Here is a 22,670-nt window from a genome sequence, read left to right as displayed (position 1 = left end):
ATATATATATATATATATATATGCTGACTGAAATGAGACCAAATCTAATGTGTTGGAGCTTTTCTGAATAGAACTGGAGGAAATTTTTTGCCTTGCTCCTGATCAGACAAGAAGTGATGGGATGCAGGATATTTTCCTGCCCAGTAGTGGGGTGACACAGTATGAGAGGGCAGGGGGGAACCCCCCTTGCCACAGGCCCCTTATTTGTGCCAGGCAAGGGAGCAGAGTGAGGGTTCAGTGCTTTCCTTCCAACTATATTTCAACTGTTACAGGGTTGCCAGGTACAATATAGGACATCCAGTTAAATTTGAAATTCAGAGAAACGGCAAGCAAATTTTTAGAATAAGTTTGTCCCAGATATTGCCAAATCTGGTCATCTTAAACTGCTGCCTGTGGCAGCCGGAATCGTGAAATTGTAGATTTTTTTTTTTAAAGAAGAGGAACCACTGCCATCCTTTAATTCAGTCTCCTCATTTTATGGACATAAAAGGAAGCTGAGGTGAAGCTATTGCTCGTTACAGAGCAGCACCCAGGCCTGGAATCACCACCCACAGAGCTGACTTTCCACCTGCAACTGTTTTGTGAGTGATGTTTTTTCAAACGCTGTGGAATAGAGTGTACCCTCAATTTTTCCGAATATCTGTTCACATAAAGTCAAGAAACAACTGAGCTGTGATTACTGGCTGCTGGTTTTACACCCAGGCGTTGTGGGTTTGTGGCCAACAGAAACAGTAAGCTCTAAAAGGTTAAGTCACGGTCTGTTTGGCATTACCTCTGCTGACCACAGGATGCGTGGACAGGAGAGGATTTGTTGGTTATTTTGTAGGACTCTCACCACCATCTAACTTGAGATCCCTATACTATCAGGCCAGAGAAGATGCAGAAAGGGGATAAGAGACCAGGTACATCCAGAGAACCTCAGGACTTTGAACCTGTCTAGATGTTTGCTCAGTGGCTCGTCCTCTGACCTATGTTCTCTGACCTGTTTCCCTTCCACAGCTGGGGTACCTGCAGGTGCTTCTGTCTCTCCCAACAGCTCCATTTCTTCTCTGAGAAGGATCGAGGCAGGAAACTGGAGACAGATTTGTACCTCAAGGTCAAAGCATACAGCAGCAAAAACTGTGTGGCATATTTGAAGCTGGATTTGAAAGAAGGCTGGATGCTTACTGTGTTTTAGGTAGATTCCGGAGGGGAGGAGATGATATTCAAAGGCTTTAGTTTCATGAATATAAGCATTTTTCCCTTTTCTTTGAAATATTTTCACCTTGTGCTGTGAGCCACTTGGTACACACAGAGCATTATAAAAGAATGCTAGGAGACAAGCTTTGTCTCATCACTTTTCCCCCACACTTCAGAGCTGGCCAAAACATTCCAACTCTGTAATTGGCCAAGTCTCAATGCCTGCAAAGTGTTTTTGGAACTGATATTTATTGTACCCTCTTCTGTGACTTGCCTTTAACAGCACACACGGCCCACCAAGGGACTTTCCCCTTCGTGTTCGGCAGTTAGCACGAATCTCCTTGGCAAGGCTCTCGGTGACTGCACAATCTCACACCTGCCAGCACTGGAAAGTTCTGGAAATAAGAACTTTGTGCCAGACATTCCTTTGAAGCACTTCACTTCACCCAGTTCCTCATTCTCCAGGCCATTAGACAAGTAACTGATTTCTTGAACTTGGTTAAACTTTTCGCAGCGATAGAAAACACGGAGCAGACCCAAGCACCGAGGCGGATGCCAAGGCCCTCACGTTCTCAGGCTGGCTCCCTCACCGCCTCTCTTTTTGCCTCACTTTTGTATCACACCTCACACTTTCCAAAGTATCCTCACATCTGTTCTGCCTTTGTTCTTTATGACAGCTTTGTAAGAGGGAGGGGGCAGATTCCAATCAAGGAAGCCATTTTGAAGGTTCACCTCCTGCCAGGTTTCATTTTAGGCATTTCCATATGTTTGATCTCGGGATTCTGTTGACAACCCTGTGAGGTGCATAAAAGAAAGTGCCCCCCTCCCCATTCAGATGAAAAAGTTGAGCAGAATGTGGAATGCCCTGGGGCTAAAGCCTGACCCTTTTTCTGCACCATACAAAAACTTTCAAATTCTGCGCCTCAGTTAAAATTCTTTCATCAACCACTTGTTAAGTGAGTCATTTCACAGACTTAAAGCAGTGATCAGCAGTCATGGCCACAAATTTTCACTTATACCCATCTGTGACTTCTATTCCTGACAAGCCCTTCAGCAGGTTAATACATATTGAATTTGGAGGACAGGTGCCAGGTATTTCTGCTGTGAGCTTCTGGAACACTCCTCATCTTTTCCATAGTACTTTACTTGGAATACAACTACTGATAAAATTTTCTGTATTTGATATTTTAGAGACTAGCATAAAATGAGGTGCAAAGGAGAAAAACTAATTATTTGTACAATTACATCCTCCCATAGTAACGGTGCTAAGTATCTGTACACACATTTGTCCTTGATCATATAAATGTGCAAATTTTTTACATATGTCCGAGTTTAGCCTGTTTTTGACAGAGGGAATCATACTTTTTTCATTACCCTAAAACTCTTTTTTGGGGGTGAAGGGAAACATTAATAATATGCCATGCATATTTCTCAATCTAACTTCCCCTATTGCTAATACATACTTAAAATACATATGCCATCGCATATATGGGATAATATCACACAAGGAATAATGAGTATAGAGCATTCCCATGAGTGTCCTATATTGTAATTACTCTTTTGATCTGTTTCCAGTATTTTGTCATTATGAACAAAGTTGCAGTAAATACTGTTGAATGTGAATGGGAAGAAAAACCAAACTTTTCCTCTACCTTCTTAGGTTCTGTTCCTGAGGGCTGCAAATGAAACTGATGAAGAGATAACCATAGGAGAAGAGGTTTATTTCACATGTTCACGGGAGTTTCACAGAAAAACAGTAAACATCCAAAGAAGTGGAGGTGAAGCCTTGCATGAGATTTTAACAAGGGTGATAAAAAGGTAGAGAACAGACAAGGCAAAGGGAAAAGAGTTAGGGTTTCTAGGAGTGGTAGAAAGGTGAATATACGGGTGAAATGAGGAAAGATAAGGGTTAGCAGCAAGGGCTGTTTATGCAGAATCAAGCCAGCGCTGTCTCCAATGATAAGTACGAACCCATATTCCTGGTGAGGGAAAGGGGAGGAAGAGGCTTAGCAAGGAGGGTTTGTGCCCAGCTTTCGGCTGAAAGGGGAGGACAGTGGTTCCTGCTATGACTCCTCCAGCTCAGATAACTCTCTGCCAAAGTGGTAACTTTTGGGGTAGCCTAAGTTTATCCCATTCAAAGATTAAGACCTTAAATGCTTTTTCTCCATGCCAAAGTGCCTTAAAGGGCTGAGTTAAAGTCTATCATATACATTTTACTTTTTGTAGATGGGGCCAGATCATTTTCTAAAAGCTGTGACTATAATTCACATTTCAGTCAGCAATAAGAACATTCATTGCTTCCCATATCCTGGCTAGACTTCTGTGTTTGCTCAGTTGAAACTGGTGTCTCCCTGTTATTTTAATTCGCATTTCCTTCTCTATTAGGGAGGCTGAACATCTTTTCATATGTTTGTCCACCTTCTGAATTTTCTTCTCAGTGAGTTCCCGGCAATTGTTTTCTCTCTCCCCTTTGAGTATAAGGTGCACTAGAATAGATACCAAGTATGTCTTGGTTTTCTGATTGCCTTTAAGATAGTTGCTGGCAGGCAGTAAATACTCTACAGTTATTTAATGAATAAGCAAATTCATTAAATAAGCAAATTCCCTTAACCATATTAAGGGAATAATAATGGCTGCATGTTAAGACTCCAGTCATGAAAATATTCATAATAGGATTGTTTTAAACTGAAAATAGAATAGGTTATGATACTTGAGGTAGAAAGCATAGTGACTAACCGCTAACTATTATTTAGTGGATGTGATTGGATAGGGTATTAAAAGTTATTTTGTAAGTACTCCTGTTCAGTCCTCACAACACGTAATATAAGTCACCACTCATGGTACACCAGAGAACTCATACATGAGAAAAAAAAAAAAACAGAAAAAAAAATCAATGTGGAAAAGCCTCGAGGAAGTCATACCTCGTCATTCATAACACAATGCACCTAGCAGAGAAACGCCATCAGTACTTTGATCGTGGTAAAGTCTTCGGGATGAAGACACAACTTGTACATCAGGGAATTCACATAGGAAATAATCCTTATCAATGCAGCAAATGTGGGAAAGTGTTCAGTAGGTAGGAACAGGTTACTGTACATCTCAGACTCATGTAGGAGAGAAATCCTGCAAATGCTGTGAATGTGGGAAGACCTTCACCAGCAAATCTTATGTCATTACACACAGGAGGGCACACAAAGGAAAGAGACCCTCTGAATGTCGTTTTTGTGTCAGAGTCTTTTATCAGAAATCACAGCTCACTGTACATCAGACAACTCTTTCAATGGAGAAGCCTTATGAGTGTAACTCATGTGACAAAGCCACCCCAGAAGGAATCACTCTAAATATACCAGATCTCTCAGGCCCTCCCTTGTGGCTCAATGGGTTGGGACACAGCACCGCAGGCTGGCCACAGCCTCTTCAATGAGAGTTCGATTCCCCCGCCCAGGCACAGCAGACCTCTCCTGTCTTGCCTGCTGCTCCCCTCAGCAGTGTACTTCATGGATCTGCCTGTTCTGCTCCCCACTCTGTCTCTGGTGAAGCCTCTCACCACCGCTGCACCTCTGGCTTGTACCCCAGTTCTGTATGAATAAATGAATAAATAGATCTTTTAAAAAAGAAAAGACAAGAAAAAAGAAACCATCTCTGAATGAACATCAAAGTTCACAAAGGAGAGAAGCTATTGGAATGTTCTGAACATGGGAAATCCTTCTATGGGAATTCAGGACTTCATATATATTGGACAACTCAGTGAGAAGTGAGTAGACAACTTCAGATCCATTTTCACAGAAGTTGCTTTTCAGAAGATTTCATATCGTGACACAGGCAGGAGATAATAAGCAGAAAGTCATAAAAATACACTCATCCAACATATCGCATTAGGAGAGAAACCAATCATCTTTTGAGCAGGCACGCAAGATTTCAGAAATGAGGTCATATAAATCTTTATAGACAAGAGGGTAATTGAATGACTGAGGAATAATACCTATATCAAAGAAGGTAATGTCATTATGAAAATTTAATTCAGAGAATTCATACTGGGAACACGATACACATTTACTAAATTGGGCACTAAAGCACTTTCCCATAGAAAAATGTGTTACATAGAAAGTCACATTCCAGATTTGAAACTTTTATGCAGTGAAGAAGATACCAATTGCAAACAGTAGACTTTTTTTCATGGCAGAGTGTCAAATTTCTTCTTCCTATGCAGAGGTCAGCCTCCTGACAAGGAACATATTCTGAGGGTTATGGCATATTTAGTGTGTCTCTTCAGTAACAGCGAATAGCATTCTTTGTTCAATTTTGTTATTTTATTTTAAAATATAAGTTGTCCTAATGAGATACCACCTCACCCCAGTGAGAATGGCACATCTTCAAACAACTAGCAACAACAAATGTTGACGAGGATGTGGAGAAAAAAGGAACTCTCCTGCACTGCTGATGGGAATGCAAACTAGTACAACCACTATGGCAAACTGTTTGGAGGTTCCTCAAAGTGCTAAACATGGAGCTTCCCTACGACCCAGCAATCCCACTCCTAGGTATCTACCCAAAAGACACAAAAACACTAATTGAAAAAGATACTTGTACCCCCATGTTTATTGCTGCTTTATTTACAATTGGAAAAACATGGAAGCAGCCCAAATGCCCAAAAGTAGATGACTGGATAAAAAAGATGTGGTACATATATACAATGGAATATTACTCAGCAACCAAAAAAGAGAAACACATGTCTTTTGCAGCAACTTGGATGGAGCTGGAAAAGATCATGCTTAGTGAGATAAACCAGAAAGAGAAAGAAAAATGCCGGATGGTTTCACTCATAGCAGAAGTATAATGGACCAGGCGAGAAAATAACAAAAATAATGAACAACCATATACCGGAGACATTTTGACATTTTGTGGGGGTGGAGTGGGGAATGGGATCAAAAACAGGGGGTGGGGAAAGGAGGGAAATGCACGGGACTATGGTGATGGCACATGGGTGATTTGGTGATGGGAAGCCCACAGGGATTACAATCGAGATGGAAAAAAAATGTGCAAAATGATATAAAAAATAAACTTTTGTAATAATTAAAAAAACATATATTCATCTAAAAAATATGTATTCTTTATCAGATAAAAATATATATATATAAGTTGTCCTTGACAGTTTACAGGGTAGCAACCCCTAATATCCCCCATGTTAAATGCTCTCAGTACTGTCTCTTCATTTCCAAGCAATGTCACGGAACAATATGACTTTGAACAAATGCAAGGGTGTAGCTCTCTCATTCATTGCTTGGTCTACAGTGGCATTTGGTATAGACACCTGCTTCTTAGGAGAGCGTCTCATAATGAGCCTTGGATCTGGTTAGCGGTTCTGTTCTTCATCAGTTGGTAAGGATACCTGACTTTTCTCTCTGCATGTCCTGGCTGGGTCTTTGAGGACGTTCTGTCCTCCAGACTGACTTAAACACCATGTTCACGCTTGGGGAAGGGTAACCTGTTTTCCTGGGATTTCAGCCTCACATTAATCAGAAGGGACATGTGGGAACTTACTGATTCTTGTCTCAGAATTGCACTGATGCCACCAGTTAGTTTCTACTGTAAAGGATTCCCAGGATAACTTTGGATACTGTTTCTTTTTGAACCTAGATTTTTGACCTTCTGTGTGCTTCCTCATATCTTTTCAATAAAGTACTCTTTCTGCTAGAAACAAAAACTACACAGCATAATCCTAATTGCTTAGAGAAAAGTTTCTGGAATTGGAAAGTCATATACTAAATTATTAACAGTGGTTTATTTTTGTGATTAAAAATAGATTTTTTTTGTTTGTTTGTACCTGATTTGATCTAAATTTCCTCCACCTCTTGTAACTAGGGAAAAGAATGAAGAAAAGCTATCTCTTCATTATATTCTAATATCTAGTGCTTTCTTATCTCTAATAAAGTGTACACTATGTATTGCATGTATACAGATATAGAGATCTTTCTCTCTGTATAAACACACACACACACACCAAATAAAGTTCTGCAATAGAAAATAAAGCTGATAAATACCCAATGAAATAGTTCATTGGCCATCTCATTTTTCCTAGATAATATATGTCCTGGGGCTTGTTTCCCCATGAATGAGGTATATTTGTCTCCTCAGTCTTTTAGGGTTGGCTCAAAGGACCATAAATCATTCTGTCTGGAGCCAGAGAGAACCCTCTGGAAACAAGGAAGGTGTAAAATGCTGGTCTAGTCTCAGCAGCAATGATGAAGTTGCCCAGCTGCTGAGGTGAAACCAGGCATAGACACACAAGTAATGATGAAGAGTGTCATTTCGTGCCTCACTGACCTGCACGGCAGGTGAAATCCCCCCCCCCAACGCCCCCACCCCACTCACACTCCAAAGCAGTTCTTTCCCTGAATGTCATATGGAACTGAATAATATTTTTCTCTCAGTGGAAAGTAGGATTGCCATCCAGAGAGCTGGCTTAAATATGCTGGAGTTGAGGGGTGTAATGTGAAAACAAAGACACAGTTGACAATGAAGCACAAGGAAGGTTATTTCCCTCCAGAGTGAACACACCAGAAAAACAAATGAGTCAATGAATTAAAAATAAAACAATCTACTGAGATTCTCTCGTGTATTTCATTCCCTTTGTGTGTGGCAGAGACCTTAACAGAATAAATCTATTCTGTGCCCTCAGAAAACTCATGGGCTGATTTCGCTGATTGATGGAAACTATTCTTGAGGGGACCTCAGGTAAAGGCGGGCCGCTGCAGGTGTTGTGTGGCCGATGCAAGAAAGCTGGGGGGAGATACAGTGAGTGCCACAATTCCCAAAGAATCAAAGTCAAAGTTTTACATTAGTACTCAAATTGGCCAAACTACGTGGTAACTCAGGGACCCCTGGTCAGTGAGTCTGTCATCTTGCTACGCATGGCTCTGAGAGAGTGTAGAGAGTGTGTTGCTGTGAACTAGGGTTAGGTGTCAATGAAAATCAGGCTGGGGGCTAGAAGTGCTCACATGTCCCTTTTCTTATTCCTTAGATACATTTCCTCTGCTCAAGTGACTGGGCCTGTTATAAACTAACTACAACTACCTCGTCTGAGGTAAGTTACCCGCTGAGCTGGGTCCTCACTTGAAGAAGGAGGAATGGAGCCCTGATGTTGTCAGAAGCCCATGTGTGCCGGGTGGCAAGCACCCCACCCACTTAATACATCCACCTTTCTCTCCTCACCCTTCTCCAAAAGACCCTCTTCGTTTTTCTGTGTTTATTTGTTTACACAGCTGCCACATGCCTGGTCTATTTCTGACTCCATGCACACGAGGCTGTGGAAGCCTGAGGGCCCCTCCCTGTTGTAAAGGGACAGAAGTCACAAGGGCCCGAGAAGACCAGCTCCCCTAGAAAGTCCCCCAGATGCGCAGCACACAGACGTCTTTTGGATGTTTGCTCCTGGCAATACGAAGGCACTATGCAGAGCTGTTTGCGTCAGTTCATGAAAACGAGTGATTCCATTTTGCAGGAAGTTGGGGAGCTACTTGAGATACCAGTGGCAGCTTGAAATCAGCCAAAGACAGGATACCCTTGAAAATCACCTAGGATTGCTAACAATTAGGACTCTTGTTTTTGTTTGAGTCAGATTGTTAATTAAGCACTCCCAGCATAGCAAATCCCTACCCCAGCCAGCCCAAAGTGTGAGGTAAAAAAGCTGGGGGTCCCCTTCAGCTCTCTCACTCACTCACGCCTTAAAAAATCCCATTGGGGGTGCTTAACCTCCCTGTGCCTCTGTTTCCTTCTCTGCAGGTCAGGATAGAGCCTACAGGTGTAGTCAATGAATCAAATTCCTTCAAATGCTAAGAATTGAGCCTGGCACGATGTAAGTGTTTTCCATCATTACCTGCTTTTAGTCCCCTAGGGCATGGAATGGGTTGGGAGGCCCTGACTATGAAAACAGAAAACCAGAATGCTCGACAAGCTGGCTTCAGGATTCAAATGTGGCTGGCTATTCAGAGACAGGCAATTGCTCTAGAACTTTTCAAGTGAGCCAAGAAAAAAGAGCAGAAAACACCAAATCAAGGACTCCCTAAATGGGTGTAAAAGAGAGAAGTAAATGTAAAAATACACGAGTCTAGTGACTTCATTTGATTTCCCTCCCAACACATATCAGCAGGAATGGAAAGTTGGGAACCTCAGTAATTTAGACTTTTAAAATCCATGTGAGAAGCTGAATTCCTTTGTGGCAATTCAGATGCTGTTTTCTCTGTGTTTAGGAAACAACCCAAGAGCATTTAAGTTGCAGGTGCAGAAACTATGGTAATGTCGCCCCTGTGAAGAAAGCAGGTAGCAATAAATATCTGGTTGTTTTCCTTTCCTGTATGAAGAAAGTTCTAGTTTGTCCAAAGCTTCCTTTACCCAGGCAGGCACAGGCAAATCGTTTCCTGCCTGGCTTCTTTGCCCTTGATGCTTTTGGACTTCATGGTTTAAGGTAGTTAGATAATTTCCGGGGAAGACTTGGCCAAAAATGTTTTGGTCTCAGGCAGAAAACAAAACTCGACGCACTTCCAAAATGACCCAATGGTGATGTTTTTGAGTTTCGAAGCCCCCGACCATTTCAAAAGAAACGCCTGCTGTTTGAAATAATGACCTGAATCTCTGGAGAAATTTTTCATCCTATTAGACAATTAACCAGATTCCCAGCCTCGCTAAGGTCATCTGTGTGTCTGGGTATCCCATCAGCTGCAGAGTGGAGCCAGAGGTAGCGATCAGAGGGTGCATGGCAGGTGAGAGCATCTTCTGTTCCCCCCAGAACTGCAAGCTGCTTTGATAACACCCTGAACACTGTGAACTCTGAACACCATGACTTGTTGTCAGCATGGTGCATCCAGTAGTTTTGTTGAGAAATTCCTTTTGTGCTGACAAGCCTGGGTAGGCCTCGCCTCCAGCCTTGTTTTCTCCCATTGAATAAATTAGAAGAAAACAGAACTAGAGGACGTTACTCCAAAGTCATAAACTTTCTTTTCCATGATTGTCTACTGTATAGTGTGTGCTTAAGTTCGCGGTTGGGGGGTGTGACAGTAATGGCCCTGGCACCCAGGAGCACAGGGGGGGCCCAGGACCCTGAGTGACTGTGGCTGCACTGGGCAGGATTCTTTTGAGACACTGAAAGATGCCAAAGAAATGCTGTAATGTATATAGGTACCAAGAATGCTTCAGCCTTGAGTACATATTGTAAGTAGAGCTCTGTGTCCATAAAAGCACTTATGCAGAAAGCAGTGAAGGTGGGTTTTTGTGCACACATGGAAGAGGAGCAATGAGAGACTGCACAGATGCATTTTCCAGTAGCCTTATTTTAAAAGGGATTTGCAAAAACATGTAACATGTGTTGTGTTACATGAATTGTGTTTTTTGTTTTTTAAGATTTATTAATTTTTGCATGCAAGAACTGAGGTGTAGGCCAGAGGTGTGGGGGGTGAGAGGATTCACCAGAGACAGAGTATGGTGCAGAAAAGGTGGATGTATTAAATTCAATGCTAAGGGGAGCAGCAGGTGAGGCAGGAGAGGTCTGCTGTGCCATGTGGGTCACCTCCCTGGCTAGAGGTTGAGCTCATGCTGAAGTAGCTGTGAATTGCTTCATAGAGCTGAGACTTTACCCCTTGTGCCACAAGGGAGGGCCTTGCGTTTTCATGTAATTGTCATAAAATGCACTTCATATAAATGGAATATCTCATATACTTCTATAACCTTCTTAGTTATAGTGCCCAGAACATTAAGTATATTCCCATTGTTGGGGCCCTCCCTGGTGGTGCAGTGGGTCAAAGCTCAGCACCGTGAAGATAGCCACAGCCACTTCTGTGGGAGTCTGATCCTCACAAGTTTGATTCCCGGCTGGGAGCTGACCCACATGGTGCAGCAGAGCTCTCCTGACCCTCCCGCTGCTCCCCTCAGCAGTGTCTTCAGTCAATATGACTGTTGTGTTCCCCACTCTGTCTCTGGTGAAGCCTCTCACCACCCCTGCGCCCCTGGCCTGTACCCCAATTCTGTATGCATACATAAATAAATCTTTTTTTAAAAAAGTATATTCCCATTGCTATACAATCTCCCTAACTTGTCCATCTTGTGAAGCTGAGATTCTGTGCCTTTAAACAATTCCTTACTCATCAGTTGCTTTTTCTAACAAGTTTGTATATTACTTAATATAAATAAAAATATTTTAAAACAAATGAACTGTAATGACCTTTGCTGTTCACTAAAACAAGCTTTTTACTTGGAAACCTCTTGCCTAATGAACCTGACATACCCTTTGGACAGAATCAAAAAAAATGTTGGTAAGGAAATAGAAACAGGGTAGGTAAGAGCAGAACCAAGTCTAACTTTATACAGAAAATACATGTGGTGATTTCCAATACATTGCCAAAGCTGATGCACAAGTTTCACTGAAGGTCCTCCAGCAGCCCATGTAGAGAGTAAGACAAGCAGTTACAGGAATCAGAAGCACACCACAACCACTTTCTTGAGACCAGCCAAGAAATGAGTTTCAAGAAAGTCAGTGACCAAAGAGTGTTGGCAAGTAGATGCGCACAAGATTAAAACAAAAAGGGCGGGGGAAGACTGGAGGTGAGTGGAAAGGGAATGAACCCAGGATAGGACAGGAATCTGTTATCTACATGAAAACTGAGGATTTGGGGGAGGTCATGGATGGATGGAGAACATTCCAGTTGCTTGACCCAGGGAGGGATGAGGGATAAAGAAAGATCAAGAGATCCCAGCCATGCTCACCACTATACAACCAATGGGTACCCAACTGTAGATTTCTAAACAAAAAATACTGAGTTAACTCAGAACCAGCACAGGGGAAAATGGGACATCAATCTGGGAAAGTTGATCAGACAGGACATTCTTTATATCCAAACCATTGGCAACAAGGAAACACTTGGAAATCGATTGTGAAGCTAAGTTCCTGGAATCTCTATCCAAAAGGATAAGTTCTATTTCTTTATTCCTCATGCCACAGTACACATTGCACTCTAAAGGATTCCAAGGTTGTATCCTTAAGAGGAAAATCCTTTGGATGTTGGCACTAGAACTTGCTAGAAGAAAATAGAGAGAATTTCTGCTAACTTTCAGGCAAAAACAGAGATGAAAATCTGTCTGTTGCGAAGGATGACATGGATGGTGTGGAAGAGGAAATTTTCTCAGGTTCTCAAAAGATGCTTTTCAGTCCATGGGAGAGGAACACTGAAATGTGGATGTTCCTGACAGCATCTCACAGCTTTACTTGGAAGATTTTTAACAGTGTTTTCTGAAACTTGGCGAGTTTTCAAGCGTGTCCTATGACTTCTTTTATAAACCTATATCCTGTGGAGTGAGACAATCACTGTTGTACATTTGCCCCTTGGGTATAAGAAGTGCCAGGCTGGAGCCGAAGAAACACTGGTGCTAGGATCTAGGTCAAGTACCATAATTATTAGCTATACAACCTGGGGGAGCCCACATCGACTCTGGAGCCTTTAGTTTTACATCTGTAACCTGAGTGTGATAATTCTGACTTATGAAAATCATCAAGAGAGATATGGATCAAATCGGATGCTAGAAAGTGTTAAAAGAATATAAGATGTAATATTAAACCTCCAGCAACATGGCAGGTGATCCTGATGTGGCAGGTGATCCTGATGTGGCCTGTCTCCCTGCACTTACAAAGACACCACAGTATTGGGTAAAATAGAACATTTAAACATACAGAGGGAGAACCGAGAGCTGGAACGAAGTAGGGGAAACCAGGCTGGTGCCAGAAATCAGAGACATCAGAGCCAGAGGAAGGAGTGTAAGTTGATGCAGACGCAGCCTGTTGAGTTTTCACTGGGTTTCCAAGGCTCCTAGATGCAGAGATGAGTTTCTAAAAGGCAGCACCATGGCCGAGAGAAGGTACAACAGGAGAGGAAAACCTAAGCAGAGGGAGACCCCAGCGACCAACTGGGGCTACATTGGTCTGCCAGGGCGACCACAGGGAAAGCAGGTAGTTGAGGACATGGGGTGGCTTACAAGAAGCTCCTGTTCTCATAGTTCTGGAGACTGAAAGGCCAAGGTCAAGGTGCTGACAGATTCATTTTCTCCTGAGTCCTTTTTCATTGGCTTGCAGACAGCCACCTTCCCTTGTATATTCTCACATGGTTTTGTCTGTGTGAGTATGAGTGTGAGTGTGGTGTGAGTGTGTGTGTATTTGAGAGAGAGAGAAAGAAAGAGAGAGAATCCCAAGTGTCAGTCTGTTCTGCTTATTTTTTTTTTAAGGCTTATTTATTTATGCATACCAGAACTGGGATCCAGGCCAGAGGTGCAGCAGGTGAGAGCATTCACCAGAGACAGAGTGGGGAGCAGAACAGGCAGGTCTACTGAAGTACACTGCTGAGGGGAGCAGCGGGCGTGTCAGGAGAGCTCTGCTGCGCCATGTGGGCCACCTCCCTGGCTGGGGATCGAACTCATGCTGCAGTGGCTTCATAGTGCTGAGATTTAACCTTTTGTACCACCAGGGAGGCCCTGTTTCCCTATTTATAAGGGTGCCAGTCATACCAGATGAGGGCTCCCCCACTTGCTTTACCTCCAAATACATTCTGAGGAGCCAGGGGCCAGGACTTCAAATGAGCTTTGGAGGACACTACTCAGTTCATAACAGGGGCCACAAAAACTTAGGAAGGCCTTTTATCAGAGGCGTTAGGTGGGAATAGGGGAAATAATGACCAGTGAGAAGCCCAAGCCTGTGAAACGTGTGGGTATGCATCCTGTGTCTGTCCTCCTCACAGCTGGAGGAACTATAAACTGAGAAAGTGCTGGTCCAGGGCCTTCGAAACTTGCCACAGCAATAGCAACAAAAAGTTGTTGGGAAAAAAAGAATTTTAAACCCAGGAGACAACACAGCTATTTTTAAATCCTGCTAACAATTATTTCATAAAAAGGCAAAGGACAAACAGAAACTATGAGAATCATAAAATGCCATAAACCAGATGTTCCCAAAGTGTGTTCCCTGCACCAGCAATATTGGCATCACCTGGGAACCTGTTAGAAATGCAATTTCTTGGGCCCCTGCCCAGACCTTCTGAGTTGGAAACCCTGGGAGCAGGGCCCAGAAATCCTTGTTTTAACAAGCCCTCTGGGGGATCCTGACTGCCGATAAAGCGGGAGAAGCATTATGATAGAGGAATGAATGTGAGCAAGGGGAGGTAACACTTCCAGACCACAGCCCCTGCATGTCTTCTCCCCCAGAAGCACCAGATGAGATACTCATGCCCCCCACAAAACCCCACTGCCCCTCCCTGTGGGTGTTCTGTTTCAAGCTGCAGGCCTCATCCCCTTCACTCCTAAAAGACTTTCCTCTGGCTCACTAGCTCTCCTGCTCTCTCCTCAAGGCTTAGCACCAAATTGGTGCTCAGCACATTCTTATGGAATGAAAGAATGAGAGTGGTGTGTGTTCTTGAGGTAAGTCCTAAAATGAAAAGCCTCTACAATCCCATGTCACTGTGTGATGAGGCTATGTTCTGAGAAAGGCATCCTTAGGTTACTTCATTGCTGTATGACTCTCCTAGAATGTTAATACACGAATTTAGGAGGAACAGACGATTACATGGCACAACACACTCTGTGTTGTTCTTTGATGGCCAAGAAGTTGCAAATTGATACATGATGGTAATCTTACGTTTGATATTTAAAATGGGGATCATGGGGCCCTCCCTGATGGCACAGCAGGTTAGGATACAGCACTGTAAGCTGGCCACATCCGCTTCACTGCAAGTTCGATCCCCACCCCCGGAGGTGACCCACATGGTGTGGCAGACCTGTCCTGTTTCACCCAGAACAGGCCAACTGATGAAATATGCTGCTGAGGAGAGCAGCGGGCAGGCCAGGAGAGGTCTGCCTTGCCATGTGGGTCACCTCTGGGGCAGGGGCTCGAACTCATGCTGAAGTGGCTTTAGCTTCTTAGTGCTGTGCTTTAACCCGCTGCACCCCCAGGGAGAGCCTTTGCTCAATTTTAAAGCAGGTTGCTACTTATTTGAGAAAACAGCAGTAGGGAAGAAATGTTGCTTGCTATACTGCACATGCCTTCGGGACAGGCCCAATACAAGGCAATGTTAACTCCGTACAGATGACGACAGCAAGTGCTGAGTGGCTTTAAGAAGGGACAGCCACAGAGTGTGCTGGTGGATGGACGGTCAGGCCACCTCTCAGCTGTCACAGGAGTAGGCAGGTTAGTGCAGACAAAGTCCAGAGGACAATGCCAAGGTCAGCAGCGAAGGCCAGGCTGTGGTTGAAGTGAAGGCGAGATCCAGAACTGCTGTCCCAATGCACAAGCACCCAAGGCTCAAACTCACTCCAGACAGTGAGCTGAGACAGGCTGCAGCAACAGGAACTCTCTTCTATCAAGCAGACTTGGATTAAGAATGTTGCCTCAGAAACAGAGGCAAGACACTCTCTGGTGGCACAACGGGTTGAAGCACAGCACTATGAGGCTACCGCAGCCACTGCAACATGAATTCGATCCCCGGCCAGGGAGGTGACAGCAGACCTTCCCTGACCCGCTTGCTGCTCCCCTCAGCAGTGTATTTCAGAAGATCTGTAGATCTGTCTGTTCTACGGTTCATGTTTAGAGGGGCAGGATGAAATGTTTGGGTCAGTTGCCATGACATTTCAATGCTCTGTTAATCTTCTGAGAATTACTCTTGAAATGAAAACTTACCTCCTGTTCTTAAGAATTTTAGAAACCCATAGAAACAAAGAGAAAAAAACACAACTTGGGGTCAGATCGGCCTCTGACCATTCCGCCTGTTTTACTCTACAGAGAAGTCAGCTTTCCTGAACACTATGGCTCTGGTGAATTCTTTCACCCCCATCACCTCTGTCCTGTACCCCAGTTCTGTGTGTATAAATAAATCTTTTAATTAAAAAAAAAAAACAGGAGTGGAAAGAGTACAAGAGACTATGGTGATGGTTCACAAGACATTTGGTGGTGGGAATTTTATGGAAAAAACTATACTTGAGAGGAGAAATCAAACATTGTACAAAATGTACAAAAATGAAAAGTGATGTAATGTATATGTATGTGTACATATATATACACACACCTACCTATACATACATCTACGTATGTATGTACTAGTAAATATTAACGAAAGAACTCTGCTTTGGAAATTTAGGGAGGAGGCAGTTTTTTATAATTTCACAACTGAAGCTCAGAAAGCAAGAGAGAAATTTAGTGGAGACCCCAAACCAACAGGCACCTATGTGTTCAGTTTCTCCTGCACCGCCAGAGTGAAGATCAGGAATAAAATATGTAAGCAGGGGAAAGTGTGGTATTAATTCTGACTCATCTTTGCCCACAACACACTTTGAACTTGGTTTGATTACCCCCACTTGAAAGAAGAAAACATTGAGGCTCAGAGAGACAATATAACTGGCCACAGACACAAGACCAGTCAGAGATAAAACTGGGGTCCAACCTCAACCTGTGGGATTCCAGAGCTCACCATCTCCTATCCTGCTTTGTATGGTTTCCATTAATTCCCATCAAAAATACTGACACTGTCTCAAGTACTGGAGACACAACATTGAGTATGTCACAAAAGGTATCTGTTTTCATGGTGCTTGCATTTTAGAAAGTGGCTTGACAGCCCCATAGTAAATATGTGGGATTAGAGGCTTTCTTAGGGCCTATCCATTGGTGGTGGTGCGGGAGGGGGTTGCCAAAGAAAAGAAAAACCATTGAGGGGGGTTGTCAAAGGAAAGAAGAATAATCAAGAGATTGTACAGGCAAGAGATCCTGCTACGTGGAATGGCCAGGGTTTCGAAAAGATGCTTCTAATCATTTTTGAAGTGACGAAACTATAACGATGACCTTTGAGCTAAGAGGAAAAGAAGCAGGCTCATCCCGTCCCTATAGAACACCCTGCAACAAGGAGACGCTGGCCTGGCTGGGTGTGGTGATTATTATTCTAGCCTAGCAAGACAAAAGTCAATTCAAAAATTGCTTGTTCATGTCATGGTACATCCTTAATGCTTTTAATGAAAATTTCTCTCCTTCATGAAATATTTTCTATTCTAAAGAAGAACAGCAAATTAATACAGCATTTCCAAGAGCCTTTAAGTCAGGTTTAATTGGGGCAATTCCCTCCAGTGAATCGAAAGATGACATTCGTCTTCATTGCCTGGGTGGAATGTTAAACTGGAAGCAGGGATGAAATGTCAAGGTAAAATAATGCTAATAATTATTCTGAATGTTACATTCTCCTTGACCTTGGAATTTAAAGGGCCAAGATGAAGGCTTTTTGTCAAAAGTCAAGAAGTCATCTAGAGACGCTGCTGACATTTATGATTAATGTAATCTGGGATTATGAGGAGAGAAATGCAGAATATGATTAGCTTCCAATACCTCAGTAATTCATTTTTATGTCATTATAGAAACCATATAGTATATGGACATAAAAGGAGCTGACATGCTGTGGATAATCCTAATCTCTGGGACTTTAAAAAGGAAACCTCTGAAGATAAGTAGGATTTTTTAATTAGAGCGGCAGTGACCAAATAATTAAATTTATAGTTCTGTGGTAAAAGAGGGAAGAAAATGACCCCCGCCTAAGGAAAGATAATGATTCTTATGCAGAACACACATGGGCACACAAAAGAAATCAAACCTCTATCTGCTGGGTCCTGTCGCTTCAGAGAATTTTCTGGTTCATTTGCAGTGACAAGAGAGAGCACAGCTTGGGGAAGGCTCCCCCAGCACTGTGACCTGAGCTAGCAACTCAAGCGGCCCCTGAAAAATGAGACTCAGGGTGAGAGCAAAGCACCTCTTTAATGGGAACGAAGTCTTTCTCTATTTGTTGAGGAAAAAGCAGCTCCTGTCTTAAATAAAGCTTTTGGTCTCAAGCTCCAGCTGGGAAAAGTGCAAAGGTGAAGGGAAGCCACTATCTGTGACCTGGTTTCCCTGCTCCCCAACCTCTCCTCAGCACACTTCGTCTCTATCTTCTCCCTGATTTTTGCTTAGCCCGAAGGGGAAAAAAAAAAGCAGGGGAGGAAGGGTACATGAGGAAGAAATGCCAATCTCAGAAAAGCTTCTGTGAAATAGAAAATACATAATTTGTGCATTGTAAAATCAAAAAATGCAAACATGAAGCTCTACGCACGCAAATAACATATATTTGTGATCCATGTACAAAGAGAATGTTTATGACATCTCATGGCTTCTATGTCAGGCAATTGTTTCCTCAATTTTTGTCCCTAGTAGGGACAGATGACATGGAGTGAGGGAATGGACAGAGAAAGAAGAGGTCAAAAAAACTAGAGAGGCGAGACTGTGAACAAAAAAGAAATGTAGAAACGAGAGCGGGACAGAAGGAGACAGGACAAAGACAGAGCCACGTGCCGGGCCTTTTTGTTCTAAGCTAGGGTACAGCAGAGGTGTTTGTGATAGTATTTGATTAGCTCTGGTAGCTGAAAAAAAAGTATGTGACCATTTCTCACATTGCACTGAAAGTCTTTGTGAAAACAAGTAAAACGAATGTGCTCCCACAGTCCTAATAAGGTTGAGGAAAGGATAGAATATCTGGCTAGATCAGCTCTCCCTGGTAGTGCAGCAGGTTAAAGCGCAGCACTGCAAGCTGGCCATAGCCACTTCATGGCAACTTCGATCCCCAGTCCCGGAGGTGACCCACATTGCACAACAGACCTCTCCTGACCCCCCCGCTGCTCCCCTCAGCAGTGTACTTTGTTGATCAGCCTGTTCTGCTCCCAGCTCTGTTTCTGGTGAATTCTCTCAACACCCCTGCACCTCTGGCCTGTACCCCAGAGGGGTATTTATATGCATAAATAGATGAATGTAATAAACAAAGGGTAGCATTATGCAAGCAGTCTAGATTAACAGAGCCACCTTAAGGTCTTGTGAGCATCTGAGGATGCCAATCCCCAGGTATGTTCTTCAACAAACATGCACTTGTATCAGCGAGCCTTAAAAGTCAGAGGCCTGGCCAATGTAAAAAAGACCAAAACGGAAAAGGACCTTTAAATGGGAAAACTCACCCCTGCCAAGTGGCAGCTGGGAGAGGCAATGGTGAATACTGAACCCTGGCGAGCAGCTTCGCTTCATTTCAACAACCATTTGTTGTGAACCATGTGCTCACACCACTCCAGGTCCTGAAATATGGGGATGAATAATAGTCCCCGGAGCCGGCTGTCCTCGCGGCTCACGGAGCAGACAGACAAGCAAACCACCATGAGAAGACGCTGTGTGCATGGACAGGCAGGGTCCCAGGGTAAGGAGCTGGTTGAGACTTCTCTAAGGAGATGACTCCAGAGCTTTAGGGAGTTCTAAAGGGAGAGCAGGAGATCACCAGAATGAGAAGCCAGAGTGGCTGTATAAGAGTCCGGGGGTGGGTGGTGAGTGGGTGCACAGGGATGGGAATTCCTGCTAACAATAAGACACCCAATTCTGGAGCAAAGAGACCAACCCCCACCCATGTTCCACCTCCTCTCCTGCCCTCCCTAATCAATAAGTCCTGAGGACTTTATTCTAAAATAGATCTCAAGTCTATGTAGTTCTCTCTTCAGGCCTCCTCCAAATAGAAGGACTGTCTCCTTCAGGCCTCCTCCAAATAGAAGGACTGTCTCCAGATCTTGCACCACCCTCCTAACTTGTTATGGACCGAACTGGATTCCCTCAAAATTCCTGTCTTGAATCCTAACCCCTAATACACTAGAATGTGACTGTATGTAGAGACAGTGTCTTTGAAGAGGTGATGAAGTTTAAATGAGGCCCTTAAAGTGAGCCCTAAGCCAACCTGCCCAGTGTCCTTCTGAGAGTTCAGGAGACACACCAGGGCAGCACCACAGGGGAAGGACCACACCAGGACACAGCAGCAGACCAAGAATCTGCAAACCAAGAAGAGAGGCCTCAGGAGAAACCAAACTGGCTGACACCTTGATCTTGGCCTTCCAGCCTCCAGAGACTGTGAAAATAAGTTTTTGTTGTTTAAGTCACCCCTTTCCTCCCCCTTGCCCTCTCACACCTCATTCTGTGGTATTTCTTCTGTAGCTCTGGCTAGCTAACACCCCTATATTCCAGCTTTCACTCATACCTTCTGAAAGCCATTGTCCAGATGCTAAACCATGTCACATCTCAACCATTCTTGAAATCTTCCAGTGGCTTCTGCATTTCGAACAAAATACAAACTCCTCAGCCTGGTTCAAGGGGTACTCAAAGTGAGCTGAAGCTCTTCCAATTTCAGATTAACAGTTACTTCCTCAGAGGCTTTCCCTTATCGCCAGCACAGATCCACCCACAAAACTCTCTTATGAATAAGTGTGCTTAATTATCTTCTTAGTACCCACCACAGCTGATATTTTCTTGCTAATGTAATTATTTCTCTGCTTCCCCCAGCAGAATACATGTAAGTTCTTTCATTCTACTTCCAGAAACTTCACCTGTCACATTCCACCTCTTGAGTTAAGAACACAGTAGATGCTCACATATTTTTCTGGATGAATGAACTAGAGCAGAATGCAAAATCTACTAGAGAAATGAGTGTATTCAGGCTGGCTGGAGGATGGAAGGGGGGAAGGTTGGTTAGGTAGGTTAGAGTCAGAGGATAAAAATCAGAACATGGGCCCTCCCTGGTGGCACAGCGAGTTAAAGCACAGCACTAAGAAGCTAAAGCCACGTTAGCATGAGTTCGATCCCCAGCCCAGGAGGTGACCCACATGGTGTGGCGGACCTCTCCTGACCAGCCATTTGGGTAACTAAACAGTTAATCTAATTGCAAATCCAGCTTTATAAGTGGGCTCAGGAGCTTCAGGAGAAATAATTCAAATTTGGTCCACAATTAGGGATCAATGTGACTGATGGACTCTGGGGGTGGGATTGGTCATTGCTGGAGCTGCCAGAAGTAAAAGGAACAAGAGTCACAGAAAATCAAAAAGGATTTTCTTTTCTTTTTAAAGATTTATTCATGCTTATAGAACTGGGGTACAGGGGGTGAGAGGATTCACCAGAGACAGAGTGTGGAATAGAACAGGCAGATTGATGAAGTACACTCCTGAGGGGAGCAGCAGGTGGGTCAGAAGAGGTCTGTTGTTCCATGTGGGTCACCTCTCTGGCCGGGGACGGAACTCATGCTGCAGTGACTTCAGAGTGCTTCAGAGAACTTCACAGTGCTGTGCTTTAACCCATTGCACCACCAGGGAGGACCCAGAAAGGATTTTCTGGTGAAATGGACTAGAGTGGTTGACTAAGTCTGAGAGACAAAAAAGCACAAGTGGTTCACATATAGAGTAAGATTCTAATTTAGACCCCTCTTCTACCTCTCCTACGGCACCTGTGTGCCATGGAGAAGAGAGGAGTTATGGGAAAATAGCAAAAATGCCTAAGTCACTGGTCTCTTTGTAGTCGGATTTTCCTCTCAAAGAGATGGGCACTTTCAACTGTAGAGAGTGAGGCTCAGCCAGAAGGAAGAAATGGTATTGGGAGAAAAAAAAATCCTTCAGTAATGAGGAGAGCTGACGGACAGCTTAGACATCACAGCCAGCACCCCTGTGAGCGACAGATGCCAACAGAGTGATATCAAAGAGAGCTGCAGCTAGAAGAGAGGAAGGCAGGGTTGGGTAACAGTCCTGAGTCCTCGTGAAGCCACTATCCTGCTCTTGCTGATGGAGAGTTGTAGAGAGACCTAAACAATAGAAGACCATGCAAAAATGAACCTACCTATGACCCAAAAGGGACAGCCATTATCGATTTTTAGAGATCAGTAGTGAAAATTTCAGAGCAAGAAAACAGAGTTTATCCATTGAAAACCCCATCACCCTGAAAGCTGACCACAGATCTCCAGCCCTCAGAGGGGAAGGGGAAGACAATGGGGAAGGAAGAGATGCGCAATGGACAGAGGAGGACTCAGGTGCTTTGGTGGTGGGTGTTCTACAGGAGTTCCTGCAGCTGAGAGAGGATATGGTGCACAAGGCTAGAAAGGGTACAAATCAATTTCAGTAACAAGTAAGACATTGAAAAAACTAAAGCTCATTCTTGCTGACAACTAGCAGGTGAGCAGGAGAGAACACAAGATGAAGCTTTACCCCCATGTAGCTGGGAGCTTTGACTCACTCTGCTGCACCAAGAATTCTGAACAAATTATGACCATGTGCAAATTCAACTTGGCTTGGCCATTCAGTTTTTATGACTCTCAAGAATTAGTTGACAATTAACACTAAATTAAAAGATGTTCTGTATCTGACATCACTAGAAAACTTATCTCCATAGAAGAATTGCTCTCGTATCTATAAGATGCATCCATGTCTTACCACAGTTAGATATCACAAAAATAAATAGCTCAAGAGTAATTGCAATAGCATGTTTTCAGTGAAAAATTATATTCTCCAACCTGATAAACCATCTTAAATCATGAGATCGGGTATTGAAAAATGCCCAAATATTCCCAAACACCAAATCAATTCCTAGGGGCAATGATTAGTATTTTGGGAATACTAGATTG

The sequence above is a fragment of the Condylura cristata genome, unplaced genomic scaffold (genome assembly GCF_000260355.1).
Source record: "Condylura cristata isolate star-nosed mole 26May11 unplaced genomic scaffold, ConCri1.0 scaffold00037, whole genome shotgun sequence".
Taxonomy (NCBI): domain Eukaryota; kingdom Metazoa; phylum Chordata; class Mammalia; order Eulipotyphla; family Talpidae; genus Condylura; species Condylura cristata.
The sequence above is the reverse complement of the archived record's forward strand: the minus strand, read 5'-3'. Positions refer to the sequence as shown.